This window comes from Urocampus carinirostris, chromosome 4 (genome assembly GCF_059441175.1).
Source record: "Urocampus carinirostris isolate Australia breed hairy pipefish chromosome 4, RoL_Ucar_1.0, whole genome shotgun sequence".
NCBI classification, from domain to species: Eukaryota; Metazoa; Chordata; class Actinopteri; order Syngnathiformes; family Syngnathidae; genus Urocampus; species Urocampus carinirostris.
The window spans coordinates 18,516,176-18,541,832 of record NC_142352.1 but is presented as its reverse complement, the minus strand read 5'-3'; the positions used below and the strand labels follow the sequence as shown (position 1 = coordinate 18,541,832).

The following is a 25,657-nucleotide window of genomic DNA, read 5'->3' as shown; positions in this document are numbered from 1 at the left end:
ACTTGATGTTGCCAAAGCCATTGTGCCTCGAACAAAGACACTGTACTTGTATTTATTTCTCTCTCTCTCTCTTTCTTTCTCTTTTCCACCCCTTTTCTCCCACTCTGTCTCTGTCTCTCTCACTCTCTGTGTCTCTCTTTTTCTCTTCCATTCTTGCCCTTTGTCTCTTTCTTTCTCTGTGTCTTTTAACCTCTTTTGCTCTATTTTCCCTTTTTCCTTTTCTCTTTCTCTCTTCATACCCTTTACGCTTTCTTTTCTCTTTTCTCTCCTTCTGTCTTTCTATTTCCCTTTGGATTTCTTTCTTCCTCTCCCTTTCTTTTCCCCCTCTCTCACAACTTTTTATCTTTTGTTTTTCACGCTCTCTCCCTCTCTCTCTTTTTCTTTCTTTGTCTCGCCCTCTCTCCTTTTCCCTCCCTCTTTCTCTTATCTCTTTTTTCTCTCTTTTTCTTTCTCTTTAATCTACTAGTCCGGCCCCCGACAAAATGTTTGTTCTATCGTGTGGCCCCTGAGTTAAAATGAGTTTGACACCCCTGATCTATATCAAGATGTGATGTAGTGCGATAGTGTAAACCCAAGACACTGCGTTTTTTTCAAGGATTAATATTTCCAATTAGTTATTTGAGTGATGGAGTATTTGAGAAACAAAATTGGCACAGTTCGGGTTTTAACAGCGCTTGGCAATCATAGGCAAGTTTTAATGGCACAAGGCAACAAAGGCGAGGCAAAACTTGCCATCAATGTGTGCGCTCAACTGTGATAGGTCGGTGTAAGAAGTCAGTCAAACAGCCCCTGCACAAATGGCCACCAAATAAGGGACAGTTTGTAGCTTTAGCATCTCGTTACATTGAAAGGAGTTATCCATTAAATCTGAGGAAAGTCAGAAGAGCGCAAACAAATGCTGTTCACCAACGGGTGCTTCGCGGATTGTTATCGCGTCCGGGAATCAACTGAGGCGGCATCAGATGGTAAAGCTAACAGCTAGGCCAACCACTCTTAAACCACTTCTGCTCAGCATGGCTAGTCACGAACGCCAGATCTATTACCCATTAAACGGATGCTCTGGAGCAACTATTTGTGGAAAAACACTACATTTTTGACTCTTTTATTTTAATCATTGCAGAGACCTTGCAGAAGTTGCAGTTACCTGTTGCTAGTGCGCAGCTAGCCACTCTCTAAAACACTTTCTTGCACTGAAAGGAGAAACCCTAATTTCGATGTACTTTTGTATAATGGCACATTTATGGAACATTTATTCAACTACAATTCTGTTTTTATGTGTAGATTTATAGATGTTATTTGGTCACAGTCATATACTCTCAGTCTGTAATAACGTCATCTCAAGGTAATATTTGTAAGCTGCAAAGCTCTGTGGGACTTGCAGAACAGACAGGAATGATAAGCGCAATCTCCTGTTTACTCGCTAAAAAAAAAAGAGTTGTGTGTATCGGTTGATTTTTCCAGGACATTTTTATTTTTATTTTATGCCCACACGGCGAAAATACCACAGGTGTTTTCATCTATATATAGTGGAGGCCACAGTTGTATCCACCTGTATATAGTGTAAGTCTTAGTTTTTGGGCAAGCCGTGTGAATGGAGAACACCTTTGGAGCGTTGAGCAAAAAAGTCTGGTACTTTGTTTAATTTGGTGAGCGTCTTGATTAAATTGCACTTCATTTTATGTCAAATGCAGAAATAGCATCTTATTGCGTTAAAAAATAACGCAATAAAAATATAAAAAATATTTGCAAAAGCTATATACATTGCTTTATTTATTTGTCTCCAAGCATGTCAACAATTCATGAGCTCTGCTCCAAAAATCCAAATTCTGATCCCAGTCAAGACTAGTTCCTGCATTGCCATGTCTAAACTTGTTGCAAACAATGTTCACTATGTTGTTATGAACGACAATAAAGACAATACATTTAAATTCATGTAAACCTAGTCACAGAAAAATATCAGCCATCCCTTAAGAAACCACAAAAGAAATATACATTGTTAAGGAGCTATGCTATCAGAAATGTTTCCACAGAGCCCTCAAAAATCATCACTGCATTGCTGTTGTAACATCACCCCCCCAAAAAAAAATCATTTAAAAGCACCAAAGGTTTGGCATAACAGCTCAGGTTTGGTCCACTGTGTGCCCAAGCATCAGATATCAGAGCTTATTGTAATATCTCCACTAATTAGATTTAGTCATCCACTCTTCAATGCGCAAACACTGAAGAGGAAAGCTGACACTGGAGAGGTGTAGGGAGAGATATGGGGGCAGGGGGAGAACGGGCCAATGGGGGAGGGAAAGATTACAGAAAAGACATGCACACCACACATCTCTTCTACAAAAACATCTACATTATTGATGAGGTCTGACTTTGGCAGGTTGGGACCACTGCACAATCATCTCCCGACTGCTCTCAAACAAGTACAGGATTTGAAAAAAATGCAGGAACAAACATCTGCATTGGAGGCCATTCGTCAAAAGCAATGAAACATGTGAACCTGAGAACTGATGATACCTCATCACCCTTAGAGGAAAAGAAATCGGGACAAAACGTCCAATAATTTAGAAGATGTGGTTGTTTTGCATTCACATAGGAAGTCTGTCAAAAATAACAATGAAAGTACAAGCCAGAAAACTAAAAGAAATATAAGGCACAGGGATTTGACTGCAATGATAAAATGGTAGCATGCTTGTGACACAGTTAATGTTTTTTTTCCTCCTGCACTGCCTTTGCCACATTTACTCCCAACGCACACACTCGCAGTCGCACATGCACACAAACACGCAGCCCTTGATAAAAATGTTCTGCTGTTGTCAAGGTAACAGGCACACAGGACTGATGAAGAGAAAAATATCTCATTCAGAAAAAAACAAAAAGACATCTTGAAATGGTCACCAACAACCTTAAGAGTGCATGTGTTGTACGGCGTAATCTTAGTCTGTTAAGTACTGTACATCGTCCTAACAAATAAACGCATTTCTCCAAAGATGGAGAATATCAAAAGCATACCCAAGAAACCTGGGTTACGGTGTCCCTACCTCGGAATTTTTTTCATGTTACGATATGGAATACAGAGATTTCTTAGGTTTTTCGCGATTAATGGGGAAGAGAAGCACCTGCGAAAAATGAAAACCAACTACGTAACTTCCCACCTTCATAAAAGCCCTCAAATGGTTCAATCTACCTTGAGATTACGTCATTACGAACTGAGAGTTCAAGTCTGTGACAAAATAACAATTCTAGATCGACAAACAATAACACACGACACATAATTGCAGTGGAATATAAATGATATAAAAGTAAAACGAAATTGTGACTTCTACTTTCAGTGCAAGGAGGCAATTTAGAGAGCGGCAGGCTAGCTGAAGGCTAGCATCGGGTGTTCTGGAATGGAGACAGAGCTCTGTGATGATTAAAATAAAACTGCCCCGATGGTAGCGGTTTTCCACGAGTTGTTGCTCCAAGTCATCAGTTTCATTGCTATAATGGACCTGGCATTGGCAAGATGCAGGGTCCGCAGCAGTGGCTTCCAAGAGTTGTTTGCCTAGCCGTAAGCATTAGGCCGGACCCGCAGCACAGCTCTTGCCTTCTTCCAGACGCCACCCGAGCCGCTTTTGGAACCGGTGAATAATCCCAAGAACCAGGTCACAATTCCGTTGCGCTCGCGACTTTCCTTAGAGTCCAATTTAATTGATTAATTTATGTAACGAACCGCTAAAAGCTAGCAGTTGATATGCTTCCTAGATTGTTTACGGAGGCAGCGTCTGCCGACTGTTTGACGGACAGCTTACGCCAGCCTATCAGAGTTGCGCACAGTCACACCAGCACCATTTCGGACACAAAACGTAATCAGTCTCTGCTGTCCGCAGAACGCAGTGCCATTATAAACAACAATAAAGAGAAAATCAATTCAATTAAAAATCGGCAAAGGAGTAAACCAGCAGTAACTTAAGCACAAAGAAGCGAGGGGTCATGGTACTGTACAATTTTGGCCCCACATAATGGTATTTTCCGCGCCAAACAATATCAACCACAAATTGTTTTGCATTGCCATTCACATAAAAAATTCAAAACTTTGCTGCGTTTGTGCGAATGACTGAGAGTTGTGTGCCTCATACATCTCGAACATTCCTGTCTGCTCCTGGTCAATAATTTGTCTTTAAGCCTGTTTTAAGTACACGGCTGTCAGCTGCATAACACTTTTTCCTTCTTAAAGTATAAGAGAATTAAAAAAGAAATATGGACCAACATACAACAAAGAACATGTAAATCTATCCAAAAATACAAATAAAATAAAAAATCCTTAAATTATGAAAAAAATTTGACTGACCATGCCGAATCATATACTGAAAAACAAAAATTAATAATATACAGAAATAATAATGAATTAAAACAGACAAACAACATCATTAACTCAAGAGCAAAATATTTGAAAAAAAATGCAAAACAAAGCTATACAAAAACATTAGTGCTGATTTTTATTCAATCAAAGACGATACGACAGCTTGACACTGCTCCTAGTGTAGTGAAGGAGTAATTGCACTGTAATTAAAAAAAGAAAATCCCCGATGTCAAAGAAGCCTGTGACACCCCGCCCCTCTTGATGGACCCTCGACCCCAATCACCCCCCCACCCAAACGCAGAATGGATTGTCATATCCTGAGGGTTTACGGTAGCATTATGTACTAAAAAAACACGGCAAATCTGTCAATTTACGATTATACTTACAGTGAACACTTAAATGTGCACCTTTTCAAGTCAACATACTGTAAGTATGTCCATTAAAAACTAAATTTTCTTCAAAACCTTCAGAATGAACATGTCCACAGTTTGTCATCATATTGTTTGATTTAAAGATATTTGTAAAGTCCTGAAAGAAACAGTCAGAAATCTTAATGTCACAAGCAAAATACTCCTGAATGTATTTAAACAAATTGCGCAATGATTAATCAACTACTTGATGGTGGCTGGAGGCAAAGAAACAATTCTATAACGCCACGGCACTTTAGCACAGCACACAAGCGAATTGAATGCTTACAATCAGATCAATAAATATTGCAATGTCGACACAATTCTCATCCTTCTGGCTTTTAGCAATTGCACAATTAATTTAGATCAAAAATACTCATCCCATCTAAAGAGTATCTAATTTCAAGACAAATATAAAATTATCATTTATGGGGGCAACAGTCTTAATAGACCACAGAGAGATATATAAATGTTAGTTTAAAAGGTCTAAACCAACTGTAACATCTATGCTGTTTTCTCTTAACATGTCTCAAGCCTTTTAATCCTTTTAGCATTATGCTAACAGATATAGAGTTGATACAATTATGCCAAGATGCCAAATGTTGAATTATCCTTTTCAAGGATTGCAGTTCATACAATAAAATGGGATTTTTAACATATTGTGGACGTTTCTGTCTTGTATGCTTCTAGTAAATTATTTCATTGTTGCTAGGTGCCGCCCGGGAACCAGAATGGAAGGCACGAACACATCATGCTTGTTGGACATTTTGAACAGAGTGAAAATAAAGCATTTTAACAGAAGACATTTGCCTTTTTCTGGAGAAGAAATATTAGTAGATTTTGGAGCAATCCAGAGCAAAGCATGGGCTGCTGGATGTCATCTTTTGAGTTTAATTCAGTGCTTTTAATCTTTATGTTCTTATTGTCAACCATAATCTAGTCATTCATCCATTTTTTCAGCATGTGATCTATTTACAAAAAGACCATGTCAATACAATCCCCCATCACAAAATAAAGCATAAGATTGAGTCATTTTCAAATGTACTGCGGATTCTCAGTACAATAAACCACATGGTCCATTAAACATGCTATAATTCTAGCTACCCTGCCTAACAAGAATATATAGATTTCTTTGGAACATTTTTATTGTACTTTTTTTCAACCAGGCCAGTTTTAACATCTCTATCTGGTCTAGACACTAGACTAAGGTTCGGGAGCCTTTTTGACCCAAAAGAGCAATCAAAGAAAAAATGTTTTGGTCATTTACTTTTTGAGGACCGCACCATATATTTTAAGACAAAATTCAACACAACACCAAACCCCAAAAAAAGGTGCAAGTAAAGCTTTTTTTTTGGTAAAATGTCACAAAATACTGCAAACTAGCATACAGGGATGTGATTTGACCAAAGTGAAATTATCTGAAAATTAGGCGGGGGTCTGGGGGCCGCGGGCACCCAGCTAGGTCCAGGGCAGTGCCCTGGTGGCGGGACAAGTGGGGCGAAGCCCCCCGGAGCTCATGGGTTTTACGTTTTTTTAAGTACTTTCAATGCACTCAGATGACAAAGAAATAGACAAAACAACAGCATCAATTTTCAATGTATTTTGAACTATCCCATATAAAATTACAGTTTAAGTCAACTCAAAATCAGTCACATTAAAAAACATTGGACTGCCTTTGCTTTCAAAAACTATCACTGAGAATATCATCATATCTAACTCATGTGATTACTAAGTTAACACATAAATCATGTTGAAGAGTTCAAATTTCATGAAGAAATAATTGTATCATGACCAAATGAAAAGTAACTCATATTAGAACATACCACAAATGTCTTTGTTATAGCAGAAGATGTTATCTATAAATGAAAGTACAATAAATATAGGCCCTACAGTAAAGTGTTGGTGTAATGTACACATGAAAATCTATTATTGTAATTGTTAAATATTTATGGCCATTTTTATTACGTTATAATATTTTCGAAAAAAAGGGGAAAACTGTCAAATAAATTTGAAAAGTTTACCACCTACCTCAAAAATCACGACTCTATCAGCAACTGGTACAGGTTTTTGGGGTGGATCACGTCTCTCTATTACCGCTTCCGTTTGTGGTGTCAATAAGGGATAGAGGCCTTAAAGTTTTGGAGTTTTCGTTTGGGCACCGAAACTACCAGCGATGGAATAATTTGTTGTTCTTGACTGGAGTTCTTTCACGTGTTTTTTGCTCTTTGCGTGACTTTCAAGAGCTTTGAAACCTCTCCCACCATAGACAATGGTATCATGGCATCAAATGCAAAGCGCTTTCCCGGCACGATCGATCTTCCGAATAAAGTCACTGAACAAATTCGTCACAGTCTTCTTTCCAACATTTGTAGATAATTCCTTCTCCAACCAGTCCGATCGAAACTTGTTTTTTACGATCTTATCAATTTCTTTACCTCGCGGAGCATCTTTGCGTTCGATCTCGGACATCTTTCTTTAAACACTCGGCAAAAACGTGTGAGAAATGAACAATGGCATACTCCTACGCCTTTATAACAAGCGCGTTTATTGGTCAACACGGAGACTTCAACCAATCGCAAGTACGTTTCATTTCAGTTACAGAAACACTAAAATGGAATGCTGTAGAGACGAAATCGTTTTTTTTTACCAATTAAAAAATCGGAAATCTTAAAATTTTATTTTTGGAGATAAAAAAAGCGGAATTCCGCGAATTAGCGGAAAAATCACATCCCTGTAGCATAGCAACAAATTTACTTTCAGTGCAGACAGAGATGAGCCAGGAGAAAGAGTGTGCGCGCTTATTCTTACTGTTCACCCAATCAAATTGCGTTGAGTGTTTTGATAGAGCTTTTGGGTAAAATGTTTGCTTAGGGTTGAAGTTTGTTTTGTGGCTTTTCATCATAAAATGTCTCAACAATGAACATAAATTGTTTAATGAGCTTCTATACTACATGTTCAACAATCGGCTCTGCATGGAACAACATACTAAATAATTGTATCTCCGAGCCATATGTACTCATGAAAAGAGCCAAAAGGTTCCAGACCCCAGCTCTAGATTATTATATAATTCAGGATTTGAGTGCATGTGTGTGTGTTTGTATGTGGCTTATAGGCTCACAAACAGCTGAACTGATTTTTATGAGAATTTACACTGTAGGACTTTAGGCCTCTGGGAGTGTCTTTAGCTAGGTATTTGCACCTACCATTACCTCATTCAGACACTGTATATAAAGCCGACAGTAGTTAAATACTGTTTTCATTGCACATATTGTCTTACTTTATTTCATTCTATTTCTATTGTACATATTTTCTTATTCCTATTGGTGTGTGCACTTGTTATACTTGTATAAATACAATAAAGGCATTGATTATTTTATTCATTTCCTATCAAGGCACCCCCAATAATTACCAACAAAATCGATAAACATCTGCTAGTGGCTCTTTGGCGGTTTTCCAACAACAATCTCACTTAACAAGAAAGCCCAGCAACGCCGAACCCGGCAACGCCGAACCCGGCAACGCCGAACCCGGCAACGCCAAATCCGGCAACACCGGGCTATTATGCTTTTACAAAGTAAGTCATGATTCTAGCTAGCAATTTATGAGCACAACTTAATGTAGACATACGAAAAGCGGTAACTACGCACACTTTTGCAGCAAAGAGGAAACAATTACGCTACTTCACTGAGGATGAAACATTGTAAATGTAATGAAAATTGTTAATTTATCAAGTGGTGAGTAGCATGAATAGAAATATGTTGTTTAAGTAAAAAACAAAATGTGTGAACTACGACCATCTACGTAATGACGTTGCTCTCAATTTTAATTTGAATCCCGTGATTACTAAGTACTGTTCATATGGGGATAACTTTTGTTAATTCTGATTGAACAAGAAACATGAAACCTAATTTCAAACCGAATATTGAATTAATGTAAACATGATTAAAGTATTTTTCAATAATATTTTAATGATTGCCTAGGCCTACTATCTATTCTACAACTTTTGCTGAGCTACATCACAGTACATTGCTAAGATTTGGCTTCAAATTCTCTAATCTGAAGGTTTTTCAGTATTAGTGGTTTGGATGTCAAATGTTAGTCATATAATGAATTTTTACAATTAAAATAAATGAGAAACAACGACTACATAAAAGAACTAGTATTCTGTTGTAATATAACGAGGGGGAAAATATGGCTCAGACAGAGCCACAAACACTTGGCATGAAAACAAAGCCAAAATTGGGATACTATGACTGGACAAGTTGGTTGGCTGCGGCCTCAGGTTTTTTATTACAGTTTGATTTAATGCTTTTATGACCCAAATCAGATAAGTTGACAGTTGGAGTCTTGGCACAGTTTGATAATCCAATTCATAACAGTTTAAACATTATGCTAGCACATTGGGTCTGCATATTACTGCAAAGAAGTCCTTCACTTAGCCATTTACGCAGAGTAGAAAATCTAAAATAATTCTACCATCACAATGATTTATTGAGCAACATGCGGCACACGACTTTCTCAGACCAGCTGTTGCACTCTTTATCTTTTACGCTCACACTCTTTTTCTCTGTCACACACAAGATCATTTTTGAACCACATCCAAAACCGGCCACGGCAAATGGAGGGAAGGAATAAAATTATGTAAGCGAGTCCCTCTACAAAAAAGCAGTGTATAATCAGCCTATGAACTTATGAATACCTTGCATCGGTGTGCAGCAGTGCACCAGTTGTTTTGTACTAAGTAAGTTACGATAAGTACACACATGTAACGATAGCCATCTTGCATATCATGTGGTAACTACAACACCCTTTTAGGAAACATGCCAGTAGGTACAACGCCCTTGACTTCCTGCAAGCATGACTTCCTGAGAACCCATGGCTACTGTATGGATGTGGTAAACAGAAGAGATTTTTGGGAGTGGAATAAGAATGAACTCGCCTAAGATAATTTTAACGGCAAAAGGAGCAACACTAAAAGGCTCAAAACAATCTTATATACACAACTATAGGGTGATTGTATAAAACAGAGACGAAACCTAATGGTGAAACTCAATTGTTTGAGGTTAGTTATCTAACTTAAATGTTTGCGTGCCTACATGTAGGGCTGCACGATTTGGGGGATTTTTAAGACCAGTATTGCAATTTCAATGCGATTTTCGATTTTAAAAGTGCACTTTTTTGTGCTAGTTTTTTTGAGTACTTATCCTTCCTGTTGTCCTCAGGTAAAAATGACCCTGAATAACCCTTGAATTATATCTTATTTAACACAAGTTGAGTCACATTTATTTGTAGAGGCCTTAATCACAAAATGCCTCAAAGGACTGCACAAGCCACAATAACACCATCACCTGATCTGAAACCAACATGATAAATGTTTCTAGCTAAGTCAGAAAAATGAAATGGGTTTTTTTCACATGTCCATGTAGGCTGTATAAAATAATTAAGGACAAGAATGGTCCTTAAATGAAGACAACAATAGGGTTGATCATGTTGAGATCTTTTAAACTCGAGAAAACAGTGCCCCTCTTCTGGGGAGCTTTGTTATAGTTGCCGTCTGCTCACACATGGCTCAAGCCGCAGTGTCTTGCTATTACACAATCGCACTACGTCATGATGCGATATGGATTAGAATTCGGGTTATTGTGCAGCCCTACTAACATACGTGTTGGTAATTACCACATGTTCACTAACCAAAATATTCCTAAAGATAAAGACCAAAAACACACTTCCTACTCAAGAATTACATGCTGCAAGAATAGCGTTGGCAAAATTCTCCTGGAGCCACCACATCTACAGGGGTGCCTCTACTAGGAGTGATGGAACAGCTTGAAACATGAGACTTGCAAAAAAAAGACGGTACATAGAAGGAGTTTCAATAATACACTGTACTTTAACTCCTTAAAGTTCCGCCAGCGGGCAACTGGACATTTGATAAACAAATACATGTCTGTACGTTACCAGTCACTGAAATACGTCATGCCACATATATCAGCTCGGTAGCCTAGATGGTAGGGCGCTCGCTCCAAGACTGGGAGGTCGCTGGTTCAAGCCTCGGCCGAGTCATACCTAAGACTTACAACATTGGTACTCATTGCCTCCCTGCTTGGCGCTCGGCATTAAGGGTTGGAATTGGGGGGTTTGGTCACCTAATGACTCCCAACACAGCAGTTGGGTCTAAAAACCCGGCACCGATCGAAGGCGACGCGTCACGTTGAAAGGTTCGCGTGTCAAATGATTTCCTGTATATATCATGTTTATGGTTTAAATAAATACAATACAATAGATTCTTGGGATTCAAGATATGATGATCATTTCAAAATGTACTCATATGAGAAACATCATGATCAGTCTGAAACAAAATACCCTAAAACTATAAAGCCGTCGTAACTCATCATTACATCGCCAGGCCGTCTTAAACTTCTTTCATTGTCCGCGAAAATGGCTTTGTTACATCAAGGACCAGTCATGGAATCCAAACATGTAAAATATGTATTCCGAAACACAAGATAATGCCGACAGATAAAAAGAAATCCCCTTAAAACATTTCTGCTTCGTTGGATGTTGCTTCTTGTAATCCGCTCCACATTATTTCAGTTTACAAATAAACAGACTCGTAACAATTTCCAAATATAGTAGTTAGCTCTCTCTGTTCGATTGACACCATTTCCATTAGGACGGACTGTTCGTGCTAGTTTTATCCATGTACAAAGCGCGAAACTACATCAAACCTGTGTCTTATTCGACGAATACATTCAACCTGTCTCACCCTTTAGCATCCCGGACGCTAACGTGGAGCTACCCAGCTTCAGCGCTGTCAGGGACAGACACAAAGGCCTGTGGGAAGCGGGGAGGAGGTGTACTCTATCTACGTGAACACGAGGTGGTGTAATTCTGGGCACAAAGATTTCCATCTGTTGCAGGGACGTCGAACTTTTGGACTAGAGTGTGACGTCATCCACTCCGCTGTTGGTTTAAGGCTTGGGAAAAAAGTCGTTGCTTTACAGTCCGAATATTATGGTAAATAAAAACCAAGAAACTTAAGCACATATTGTAAATCTTGACATCTGCTAGCTATTTTTTGCGTATGGTACAGTTTCAATTTGACTGAAAAAATCCTACCATAGGTTTAACAAGTCCGCGTGGTTTTAGAATCTCAATTTAGAAAACAACAGATTAAACTAATTCTGTTTATTGCCCAGGCCTTATTTAGTATATTTTTAATATCAGGAATGCCATATTGTGTTTATATGTTTGTTTGTTTTTGCAACATTGCCATGCTGGATTATAATATTGATTTGCACGTGAAGTTATTTTAGAATCACAAAACATTCGGAAATATCCTAATGTAATTTTGTAAATGGGAAAGGATTCAATTCACGTAATCTCGGGTCTTATAACCCAAAATCCAGTTCTAAAAATAATGGTGTATTATGCATTTTCTACGTTGCGCCGACTAAAATAATTGGCCTATAGTTGTAGGACTGTGACAACAAATTCACTCTACCTGAACAGATAACAAACACACTACAGTGGATATATTGGATTTGCAGTTTATATATCAAATGCGCTACACAAGTAATCTGAAATCAAAATGTGACTTTCTGGAGGGATCCATTCCCTCAGTCAGTGTGAATCACTATCAAAATCTAGAGAAACACTTCAACAGAAGTCTAGTAAACTCAAACGGCTCGTCATTAGAAAACAAGACTTGGTGAGGAACGGAAAACAACCAAAACCAGCATGAGTGAGTGTTGTTAAATTGGAACAGTGACATGAATCACCGGGTCTTTATAGCCACCAGCCAGGCTGTAAAGTCAGAAAAGAGCTGACGTCTGCAAATGCAGCCATTGGTCAAAAAGGGTGCTTATATCCTTTGTTATGGTTAGGTATACTGCCCCTGTACAGGCTGGCGAAAAACAAAAGATAGGTGGCTAGACGTAGTAGGAACTCTGAGCGCCAACTGACCGACCTACTGTCATTGGTATTTAGGTGTGTCTTTGCATTTTATTCACATCCAGCAAGCGTAGACGCTCACCTCCCCAATTCTATCCTTCCCCCTTCCTGTTGTTGCATTTCAATGTAAATGGCGGGATGAATAGCTGCAGCTGGCCCATCAAAAGGCCAGCCCCAATAAAGGGCCTTGATGATTGAGACTCACCCAGGCCATAAGCACTCTACCTTCCCCCACTGCAACATCCTCACACCATCTCATTTTATTGCTTACTGCAGGGCCCGGTTTCCCAAGGAAGGAATTGTTGGCAGACTGCTCAACAATGCAGGCAATATTGAGGATGGGAAATATTATGCCTAGAAAACACCTCGCAAGCATTGAAATAACATTAGAAATGAATGATAATAAGCTGGACCATAAACAAGTATTTAAAAGCGTAGACTGTGCATTGGGTAAAACTGGTTTGTGCATCCTCCTCGAGATAATGCTTGATAAAAAAATGAAGGTGTAGAGTTTCTAGAGCCACTATCCAGCATAAACTATTATCATCATCCAAAAGGCACAACCTTCAATTAAGAGTTTACAGTCAGAAATCTAAAATTTAAGGGCAATTCATCTTAATTTCAACCATCTTATCTTCATGGTCTAATTGAGACTTTTTGTCTATCAACTCTATTACTATTTTCAAAACTTATTTTTATCTTTTTAAGTCTGTTATTACATGTTTATCCTTGATACATGTGAATCATCCTGATAAGTAAACCACCCACCGATTCAATCCCCATAATGTTTGATTTCATTCATAAACCACGACTTGGTGGACCCTTTTTACAATCCCGGTCACACAGTGAGCAAAAAAAGTTGTTCAATCTTGTTGTAAACAAAGCACACTATGTTGTAATCAATGACAAAATAATCTGATTCCACAATTACATAGAGTACATTAATGATAAACAATCAGTGAAAACAGTTCATTAATTAACCAATTTATACTCGAATACGTAAATGCAACTATACCTCCACCAAACTTAAATCAAAGGCTGTGCCAATAACTACGACAAACTAATTGAACAAAAAGTGAATAACACAGAAGTAATTGATTACTGTTTATGTAAATTAGAAGAAAAAAATGTACAAAATTTGACTACTAAAAACAATAAACATGTTAATATTGTTTAAAACTTTGAAAGGAATAATGCCAGTATAATAGTCATTCGCTATAATGTAGCACAACTTCCGTGCTCTTGCTGTGTCACGGATTTTCATCATCCATTGTATTCTGAATTCCAACTGCCGAAACAGTCTCTAAGAGAGTAGGTATTGGTATAACATACATAGATGTTAACAAGTACGTTATACAGTGATTTCATCTGTTAACAGATGCATGGGCCTACAACAGAGGGTTGTTCTTTGGTTTCAATGTATAAGTGTATTTAATAGTAGATGACTATAACGGTTTCTTCACAAAATTGACTTGTCACAGCTTCTTTTGGCCGCATAACCCCTATAATTAGTGAGGGTTCACAGTATAGCAAAAAAAAAGTTTCTCATAGAAAATTTATAGAAGACAAAACAAGAATTGTTTTGTATTTGTGCCTTTTGTCTCCCAAGTTATAATATTTAATTCTGATTTAAAATTTAAATAATAAGTAATCCAATCAAAGTATTTGAACATGATCCATCCATCTATTATCTGCACCCCTTATCTTCAGCAGGGTCACGGGGGCGCAAGAGCCCATCCAAGGTATCATCGGGCAGTGGGCAGGGGACACCCCGAATTGGTTGCCACCCAGTTGCAGGGCTATTTGAACACCATTCATTATATTTTCTTCTAATTTGGTTCTTAACTATAGAATAATTAACCCTTAAGAAAATAATCACCCTTAAATGCTCTGAACTGAAAGTAAACCAAGCTGATGCAATCACAGTTTAAAAAAAATACAAATTGAAAGCCACCAATCGATTGTTAAATTCTTACAAAATATTTTAACCTTTAATACTGTGATACGTACAGTAACCGTGAAAGGCAGTACTAGTAGTAAGTAACTCTTTAAAACTTTAAATTTTGCGTCTTATCAAATAGACAAAATGCAACACAAATTGGTTCTTCCTGTGGTTGGCAGACATCGAAACATTAAAATGAATGAGAAAAATTACAACTCACCATTACATTAATTGCTGTAGTTTTAATTTGTGGAAATCCTGTGTGTGTTTCTCTTAAGCCAGCTGAGCTCTTTTTTTCTTTCGTGGCATGATGCGGGATACAGGTAAGGAACATGGTATTACCTAAAATCAAACCTTTCTGTTTTGCCTTTTCTCATTTCTAAATTACTTTCATTGAGGAAAAATTGGTCATATTTGGGCTACATATTTTAAAACACTCGTGTGGTATCAATACAGCAGTATCGCGAGACGCGAGTGTCGTAAAGCGGCAAAGTGTCTTTCAGTGTCGTAAAGCGATGTCCGTGTGTGTTGTATCAAACAACGTTTATGATGAATTAGCATCTTGTTAGCGCACAGTTGTGTAATGATCTTAATAAGAGTGGTTTGCTATACTCGATATTTTCCAAAAGTAATGATTTTAATGCCATTGAGTAATCAGAATAGCAGAGGATAAATCAATATAGAATTGTGCCAACCTCAATTCTTACAAACCGCCATTTTCCCCTTTCATTGACTTATAAATGATAAAAATGTTTGACACTGTGTTGTCTGTACAAAATCCTCCTCGATTCATTTTGCTTTTCTACACAAAATTTCATTTCAATGATGACAGTAAAATAGAATAGATAGTAATAGAAAAATATAGAGAATAAAAAGTTCTTTGAAGATTACATTGGACTATTACATGAAAACATGTCAAAAAACTAGTGAGGAGCCAAATTTAAGACGTCAATAAATACTAGTAAAACCATAAGCCAGATTCCTATAAGCAATACGTTTGAAACAAACACTGTGATTAAGAACGACATAGGTTAGCATTCCATTTCATTGCCGTTATAGAAAATTGATTGTTCATGGTAACACAGTAAACACTTGCACCAAAAAGTCAATTAATGGTCCTGTTCTAAAAATTTGCATTAGTGTGACATGGTCCAAATTAATTCTAATATTGGGTAACTATTTTTTTTAATAGATTTTAATCCAAGGAACTGGACATAGCTATTTAATTTGAAGCATCGTGCAATGCTGGAAAGCTTAACGCGAGTGAACTGACTGTTTTGAGCTCTGCTGAACTAGTAGTTCCGTTGAATACAACATTGATATCATTGACAATAAAGAAAATTCATTTCAATCTGTTTGAGTGTGAATGGTTCTACGGAGTGGTTTATTTAGGCTCACTTCCTGTTGAAAATGGCTGTGGATGTGTTCGGAATGTACAATTTCAAGTAAAATGTGTATTGGCGACAAAACGGTTCATCAATAAGCGTACTTTCCTCTGTTCCCAGCATTGCCACAATAAAGCCAATGTACATTTATTTATTTATTGTTTAACCCCTTACCATTCCTGTTAAATTTGCCTAAAATCCCAATCCCAAACGTGACCAAAGTATTTTGAATTTTGTTCTTGAACTGTTTAAAGAATGTTTTTGTATCTTCTGAAAGGTAACACTTGGAAGTTTTGTCACCAACTGAAATAATCACTGCAAGTGCTACTAACATGGAGTAATCTGAGTTGGAACAGACAGAAATAGAAGGTTTTCATTCTCGCCTGATTTTTTTATGCAATCAAATGCCAGCAAGAGTTTAAGGTTGGGCATTTTGCCAGAAAACAAGTAAGACAATAGCTTGAAGCCTTACTTAATACCTTGTTGTATTTGATCACAATCTGTAACACTAAACATTGTGTTTTTGCGTTTCTAATAGTAAGTCTAGGCTTTTCCAAAAGTGGCCATTTGGAGGCAACCAGTTTACAGCTCCTTAAACTTTACATTTGTTTATTTTACGTTGTCCCTCATAGCTTGTCACAGGGAAGTAAAAAAGCTTGCAATTGGCCAAAAGTGGTGTCAGTCAAAAGGTCAAATGCTTACGGGAGTATTGAAAATAATCTAACATGTCTGTTTATTTTTAAATAGGGGTAATGAAGCCAAACAGATAGATTTCAACAAAGATCATCAAACAATGCTTTGAGGCAGATTTTTTTTTTTATCCGTCAGCATTATTATGTGTTTTGAAGTAAATGTTTTATATTGTTGGATTTACTGTTTTTTTTGTGAATGTAACCACACCATGTTTGTATGAAATTGAGTCATGAGTAGAAGTTTGAAGCGCTTCTGAGTGAGCTATCCCATTTTTATTGTTTTCGGGTATCTTGTTTCAGACTGGTCGTGATTTTCAAATGATCAGTATATTTTGAAATGGTCATCATAACTTGAGTCCCAAAAGTTTAATGATATGTAGCATGACGTATTTCAGTGACAGGAGACATCGTGAAGACACGACTTTATCATCAATGATCCATCGGGCCGGTGGAACGTTAATGGGTCATCCATCCATCATCTGCACCGCTTATCCTCAGTAGGGTTGCGGGGGTGCCGGAGCCCATCCCAGCTGTTTTCAGGTAATGTGCAGGGGAAACCCTGAACTGGTTGCCAGCCAGTCGCAGGTCACACAGAGAGAAACAACTCACTCGCTCATTCACAACAAGAGACAATCTGGACTGTCCAATTAACCTGACATGCATGTTCTTGGAATGTGGGCGGAAACTGGGCAGAACATGCAAATTCCAGGGTGGTAGCTGGATTTGATCCCATGACCTCAGAACTGTGCCGCAGACGCAATGACCACTCAACTGCCGTGGCGCCAAATTAATTCAAACACAATTGAATCATATTGCAATTTATTAAGAACAAATAATGGGATATAAAAATAACAAAACCATAGAAATTGAGTAAGCCAGTATGATCAAATTTCACCAGCTTAAACAATAGTGACGTGCGAGGAACTTTGCCAAATTTACACGCGTTGTGAAATAAACAATAATCTATTAAAGAAAATTCCTGTGCAAAAATGTAGAGCGCTCAATAGTAGCAAAAAGAAGCAGTCTAAGTATGGGGAACAAGGAAGTTTAATTTACCGCCATTAAAATGTCTAGCAATATATGCAAAAAAGTTGTATTAAAGTTATATCACAAATACCGGAACGTGTAAAAAAAGTTTTTAAAGTTTCTTGAATCTTTACAGCATAATTGTTACATAACAGTTTTAGACCATTAAATACAAATAAAAATGGTATCAACCATGATTCAAAATGCCATATAATTTGAGGGGAATGTAAATTCAAGCTCCTATGTTTGTTAAGAGTTTAACGAACCACTAACTAACAAACGATCAAGTATTTAAGTCAGATCATTGAGTAGCTGTATGCTGCCATGGGGTGCAGCAATTTAAATCTTTAGTTTGTCGTTAATTCGTAAACATTCAGTGATAATTCAGTATGGGACTTAAAAACATGAGTAGTTTTTGCTTTGGTATTCGAACAAAACAAAACAAAAACATAAATCGGAACTCAAACACCCCAACACAAGCCGAAAGCATGGCTGAGGGAGATGAACAGCCCTCTTGTCTGCTCTAGCCCAGTTGGGTAGCCTAATTTTTAGAGATCATCAGTCCAACAACACACTTTGAGAACTTATTATGATTTATTGTTGATAATAATGGGTACCAAGAAGGTTTGTGACAAGGGGAAGACCAAGAAAACAGTGAGAACAATAATCATGTTGAAGAAATTATTGTGAAATGCAATACAATATAATGGTGTACGATTGTGTGCCATAGAACTGCTGCTCAAAAGGTACAGTTAAAATTGTTTTATATTTGTGTCTTGATTCCTTACACATGCAAATCATTATGATTTGTTTAACTACACATTTTATAAATACTCTAATCATTTTGGAACACATAGGAAATTACAAATAAATAAATGACATAACTTCACATGGGCAAAAAATATTTTGGTACTCAAACAAGTTAGTGTTCAGACACCAATCCTGAACAGATTATGGTCGAGTATCGAGCTATCCCTGTATACTCAACCAAAGGTGCAGGAAGCATCTGTTGTCTTATTATCCGCTCCTTTTTTTTAATTCATTTCTATTTCATGATCTTTTTCCCCACGAATGAGTGAACCAGCATTACCTGAAGCGCAACGTAGTAAGGGTTCTCTGTATTTTTCTTATATTATATAGAGCACTTTAAATGTTGACAATTCAAAATATTATGTTTTACAGTCAGGAGTAACAGTGTTCAGCATCTTGTTCAACTATACTAAGCATTGTCGTCACAAATACCCGGTACAACCTGAAACCTGAGTTACCAGACGACCACTCTGCCATTAATCCGAAAGACTCACTACACGGAAGAACGATCCCGTCCCAAGTGGAGACAGATGGGAATCACAAACTGCTTTGCAAAGCATTCCGTAGGAGCAGCAACATGCCAGAAACACAAACCTTTCCCTTTGAACTGAAATATTTTTGGCTACCAGAAAATCTGTAGCGATGCAGAGAACGCACATTGTCCAGAGTCCAACGTGCGTTCCTGTAGTCATGAGAGTAGCAACAGGATTGTGGCCCGCCATTTTGCTTTATTCCAATCCAAGCCTCCAAGTGAAAGAGGTAGAATTGGCTGAATTTCAAAGTGCTTCAAGATGCTATTTGAGGGTCCTCTGAGCTTGGGTTAATTACAGGGGGGATTAAAGTAAAAGAAAAATGTTCAAAACTAACAGGGAGTGAGAAACGCTGAAGCGATGAGCGCAGACATCCTGTCGACTACGGAAGAAGAGTACCTAACCTTGTTTACCAAAAAGGACCGCATGCTCAGCACGAGGGGGAGGGGAACGCCTTCAGACGGAAAGCTGCAAGAGTTGGTGCACAAGTTGCAGTTACCTGCCTCAGCTCTATAAATATAGTCAAAAATGCTTTAAATGGCAACATGTAAAACGAGGAGCTTCATTGGGTTGGAAAGAGTACGCAAGAACCGCTAGTCATTGTTGCCGTTTTATGGTTTTGTTTTTTGTGTTCCTCTAAGGGAATACAGATGGAAATGAGATTTTAGCTGCATCTGGTTGACACAAGAAACACTGTGCATTCGTCCCTGTTGAATAAAGAAATCCGATGGACCACGATGCATTTTGAGTATGGAGGTAGCATTATGCACGGAGCAGCACAAGTGTTCAAATCAAATTGAAATGGTGTAAAAATTCGAAAGTATATGCAACAATGTGAATAAAATGAAATTTATGATTATATAAATAATAATATCTAACACTGGTGCATAGTGAAAAAATACGACAAGAAATAAGCTGGCTCTCTGAAAAAGGCCACTGTATATTAGGCAATTGGGTAGTTTTATATATATATATGTATATACACACACATACAGTGGAACCTCTGTTTTCGAACGCCTCTCAGTTCGAACAAATCGGAGTCCGACCAAAAATTCCGAGAAATTCTTGCTTCGCTGTTGGGTCAAAAAAATCGGAGTCCGAACGCCGGGGTGGATGTTTCACATCACTTTTTTTACTCCTTTTAATTTTCTCAGGTGCAATTACACCTCCAATACACTGGGGGACGACGAGTGTAAACAAATGTGTAGCAAATGGGCCGAGTTACAGAATTTCCCCACACCGATGAAGCTGCAGCCACCAGAGTCATCATGACTTTAATGACACTGTCATGAACCACTTCCGAAAAGTGTTAAAAAGAAGGCAGAAGCAAGTGTCATTGGATAGATATTTTAAGAGAAAAGAACATCCTGTAACAGTCATCCGTAGCGAGCACCCCTCAGACAGAAGAGCTCCCCGAAGTTTTTATGGAAGGGGACTCTCCTTCCAAACAATAATTTTCCTTCCTCCTCCATCCCTCTCACCGTCCATCTGCGCCTTCTGCTGACCACCACAATGTTAAAAAGTCCTATTTATATTTTTTTTCTTAATCCTTTTTTTATTTTTACACATTCATGTTAGTGTAATCTTCCGCACGAAAGATTACGCTAACGTGAACATACGATTAGGCTGGGTTACATTTATGTTATTTGTGTCTTAAAGGTAAACATTCAGGGTGTTGGAACGGATTAAAACAATTTACATTAATTGTAATGGGAAAAATGATTTCTGTGTTCAAACAAATCGCTTTTCGAACAGGGTTCTGGAACGGATTATGGTCGAGAACCGAGGTTCCACTGTGTATATATATATATATATATATATATATATATATATAAACACACACAAATACATACAAATACCATATTATTTTCTTTCTTTAAACAGTAATACGCTTACAAACCTATCACAAGTAATTCAAAAAACAGTGAGACTAATTAGCACATTTCTGAGCTTTTGAGAAAAATCTAATATTTTAGGGAATTTCTGCTAAACCATTGCTAGTTGCTAAGGCAAAGCTAGACACCAAAGCAATGGTATTTGCTAATAGGACGAGGGTGAGCATAGCACTACATCCAGGTCAGGGACTGTGACAACACAAAATAATATTGGGCCATATAGATGATATAACACCCATTGCATTTTTAAGCAAAACAACTTACTTTAAATCCTTCACGATCTAATATTGTTTTATTGCCTACCACCGTTATACATTATCAATTGTATAAAACTGACGACACATCATGTATCAGTGGTCTGGTTAGTAAACGGAATAAGGATTACAGACAACATCATTCTCTGGGAAAAGGTAATAAACACTGAACACTTGAGTGATAAAGACACAAATCATCAAAAACCATATCTCCAGTACAACACTGTGACTGAATGTTTGTATTTTGCACGTCACTAATGTTTTTCAAAGCGATAAAAACACGTAAGAAATGCAGCCCAGTATTGCCAACCCACTTAATAATATCACAACTATCAATATGACATTATGTGTTTGGTTTAGTATACTAAAGTGAGATATCTACAGCATTGCCTGTTATGTTCTGCTATCTGTGGAATTTCATTAGAAGAGTATTTTGTTTTAATTTTAGGTAGGTACTAAAGTTACCCAGTTGTCACGATCTTGGATGTCATTTGCATTAATTTAGATATGCAATTTTTATATTAGAGGTGTTGCATATTTCCTGCCTCAACACACCCAGTTTAGATTTAATATGGTAGCCACGCAGATTACAGTTATCCATTCTTGCAACGTTTTTACTTTACTGTGAGGAATAATATATTTTTCAGACCCTCTTTATGGCATTTTACCCACTGTTCATCAACAACAAACTATTTTGCTTGCCCAAGAAGACATTTTAGCTTTGCATGGTACATGTGTATGACAAGTTTGTCTCAAAGATGCCTGTCTGCTATTGTTTGACGTCAACTATTGTTTGACGTATCCTGAAAATATAGTTATGTATTTCTTTTGAATCCGACCCTGATATCATCATGATAAAGGCCTCAACTGTCTCACGAGCCATAGGTTCTGCATCCCTGATCTAGAAGCTTCTGGATAAAATCTGGCACAATCAGCTTGTTTGTTTATTTGGGACTGATATCAAACCGATAACCAATATAAACATCAGATTGGAACACCCCTAGTTAAGATATGCATGAGGGATTTAAGAACACACCCAAAGAGGCACAACTCACTTATAAAGGTGTAACGTAGCAATAGAACCTCAGATATATCCATGTAATTCCATTGAGAGAGCGCTAAATGAGTGTAATAAGTCATCAACATCAACCCATGAAGCTCCTCGGACCACTGGGTATCGTGGTGGAAAATACCAGCAGCAGCACTGCAGTGTTTTCCTCGCCATTGGTCCTGCACCAAAGACGAGAGCTTGCATGACTGCTCAGACGCAAGCCCACCATCATGTTGAGCCTCTCCTACTTCTTAGACCATTTTCAACATTCAAAAAAACACAGCACTTACACTTGAATCACATTCACAGATACAAACTGACATTTGCTCGTGACTCACATGATTACGTGCATGGGAAATTGCCTTCATCCGTTGCTGGATAGTTTTGCTTGTTGAATTAATAGATGATCGTCTCTGTAATGACTTGGCTAGTTAAGCTAAAGGTCTGATCGCATAAATGCAAAGAGATAAATGTTTTCCGTGAAGATTATGTAATAATCATAATACGTTGGAAGCATATTGCAGATGATTTCTGCATGGATCACTGATTCCATTAAGTCAATCTTGAATATGCAACAGAGGAAAAAACATGACACCACAGCTTTCAATGGTTTTAAAAGATTGAAATTTAACACCTAATTAGTGAATTGGATCACTTGCCTGAACTTGAGGTTGTTATTATTACAACAAAAAATATGACAACATATTAGAAATTGACCTTTGTTGCTAGTCACAACAGATTACCGCACAATTCAGTTTGTTGTTGATACCGCGCAGACCGTGTGAACCGAGGGGGAGTTAAAGAAAAAGTCACTTACCAAATTTGGGATTTCCTGACGAGATCTCGGAACCTTTATTGAATGCCACGGTGTGTTTAGCCAATGCTAGATGTTCCCATTTGTTGAGTTGGTCTTAGCATAAACAGTTCCAGAGACATACGCATAAGCTTGCAGGGACCATGGCAAGCTAAAGCAGCTCACCACGAAGGAAGCTAACGCTAGCTTGTTAAAACCATACACACCAACAAGAGGAACGACGGGGGAAAAGACGGCTCCGATATCCACAAAAACACGGTCGCAGCTTGCGTAATTATCCTTCACCTCCGAGTGCAAATCTTTAGCAGTCCCCTCGCGTTACGACGGATACAAATAGGTGAAGGAAAGCCATGAAAAAAGAAAACAGAATGTTTCGTTTAAGTCATCAGCGAACACATTCGAGCATTTTTCAAGCGGCCTTCGACTTCGAGGACGGAAACGCTTGGGGGGAATGAAAGCCGCCTTGTGATTGGTGGGAACGTCACCAGGCATGATGAAACTGTCTCCATTTTGGATCTGGAACGGGGCCGACGGCTTGTGTGAACGTTCAGGGAATGCCCCAGCATGGCCGCCCACGCTTTTCAGTTTCACTCTAAGATGCCCGCGCTACTGCGTTGCAACCTGAGAACCAATCAAAGGAAAACGAGTTCGGATATGGGATGCGTTCGATTTCAAATACTGGACTACGTAAACTCATGTTTACTTAGTGTCTTGCATCTTCTGTTTCTTACACTTACGATTCAGGCCAGTCTACCTACAAGCACTACCTTGAAAATATTTCTTTTGAAAGGAAATTAAATGATCTGCATTTATATAGCGCTTTTCAAGTCAATGACTTCCCAAAGCGCTTCACAATGTGCTCCACATTTCCCAATAGCGGCCTTGTATTGCAGCCATGTAAGACACTAATCTGCTTATTGGGCGTATTAGGGGTTCAGTGTCTTACCCAAGGATACTTCAACATGTAACACGGATGAGCCCGGATTTGAACTGGGATCCCTTGATCCCAAGACGAGCGCTCTACCTACTGCCGCCTACAGTATCCCTACATACTATTTTTATCTTTTCTCTTGAGTGTTTTATTACAAGTTTATACTGGTGTGCCATGTGTAATCTAATCAACAATGTACCCAACTTGTTATGAATGACTATAAAAACATTTGCTTTCTACCTACCCACCTACTTGCCTACCTACCTACCTACCTACCTACCTGACTATCTGACAAATTGTCTCCCTGTCTAGCTCTCTCCCTCCCTACCTACCTACCTAACTATCTGACAAAATGTCTCCCTGTCCAGCTCTCTACCGACCGACCTACCTACCTACCTACCTACCTACCTACCTACCTACCTACCTACCTACCTACCTACCTACCTACCTACCTACGTACCTACCTACCTACCTACCTACCTACCTGACAAAATGCCTCCCTGTCTCTCTCCCTCACTACCTACCTACCTATCTGACAACATGTCTCCCTGTCTCTCTACCTACCTACCTGAGAAAATGCCTCCCTGTCTCTCTCCCTTCCTACCAACCAACCTGCCGACCTACCCACCTACCTACCTACCCACCAAAAATCCACTCAGTATCCCTCTCTCCTACCCTACCTACCTTGGTAGATAGGTATATTTACCTAGCTACCTACCTACCAAACTTCTTCCTCCCCCCCACCTCTATCCATCTATCTATCTATCTATCTATCTATCTATCTATCTATCTATCTATCTATCTATCTATCTATCTATCTATCTATCTATCTATCTATCTATCTATCTATCTATCTATCTATCTATCTATCTATCTATCTATCTATCCATCATTTTCACTCTCCCCCTATTTTCTCTCTCTGTTTCTTTCTCTCGCCTTAATTTCCATTTTTCTTTTTGTTTCTCTCTCGTTCACATTCTCCCTCTTTCTCATCACTCAATTTCTCCACTTTTCTCTCTATTCCCCCTTTCCCACCCCTGTCTTTCTCTCTCTCTTTCTCTTTCTCTCTCTCTCTCTCTCTCTCTCTCTCTTTCTCTCTCTCTCTAAGAGCATGTTTACATATCAATTATCTTATCAAATGCAACGTGCACCACTGTACATGTAATAATGTGTTGGACTGGAGTATAATAGAATAGAATAGAATAGAATAGAATAGAATAAAATAGAATATAATTGAATTGAAATGAATTGAATACATAACAACGTAGTGTACATTATTTACGACAAGATTGTTGTATATAAACTAGGATATGCAATAAAAGACTTAAAATAGAAAGAAACAGATAATGGAGACTAAATGTAGGCTACTTCATTCATGCTTTCACATTTTTGTTCGGATTACAACAGACGACATAGTTGTTAAAATATGTCAGGCTTTACTGGTACACAAACCGAACGCATCCCTCTTATTCGACAAGCGACGTGCAAGAATAGAACAAGGTTTCCAATTGGGTCTCAAAATACTGCCATGTCATTGGTCGACATTTTTGTCACTTCTTAGTGCAGTATTATCAACGACCTCATTGCGCTTTTGATATTCTTGATAAACCAAATAGAGTGACACA

At 38.1% G+C, this 25,657-nt stretch overlaps 1 protein-coding gene across 1 annotated transcript in view; it reads right to left on the bottom strand.

Moving 5' to 3' along the window:
• ankrd11 (ankyrin repeat domain 11) overlaps nt 1–23,523 on the bottom strand; it is a 130,474-nt gene extending 106,951 nt beyond the window's left edge. The window contains exon 1 of the mRNA XM_088333832.1: nt 23,105–23,523. The gene's annotated coding sequence lies outside the window, so the exon portion shown is untranslated. The remainder of the gene's footprint in view (nt 1–23,104) is intronic.
• Between the last annotated feature and the right edge of the window lie 2,134 nt (nt 23,524–25,657).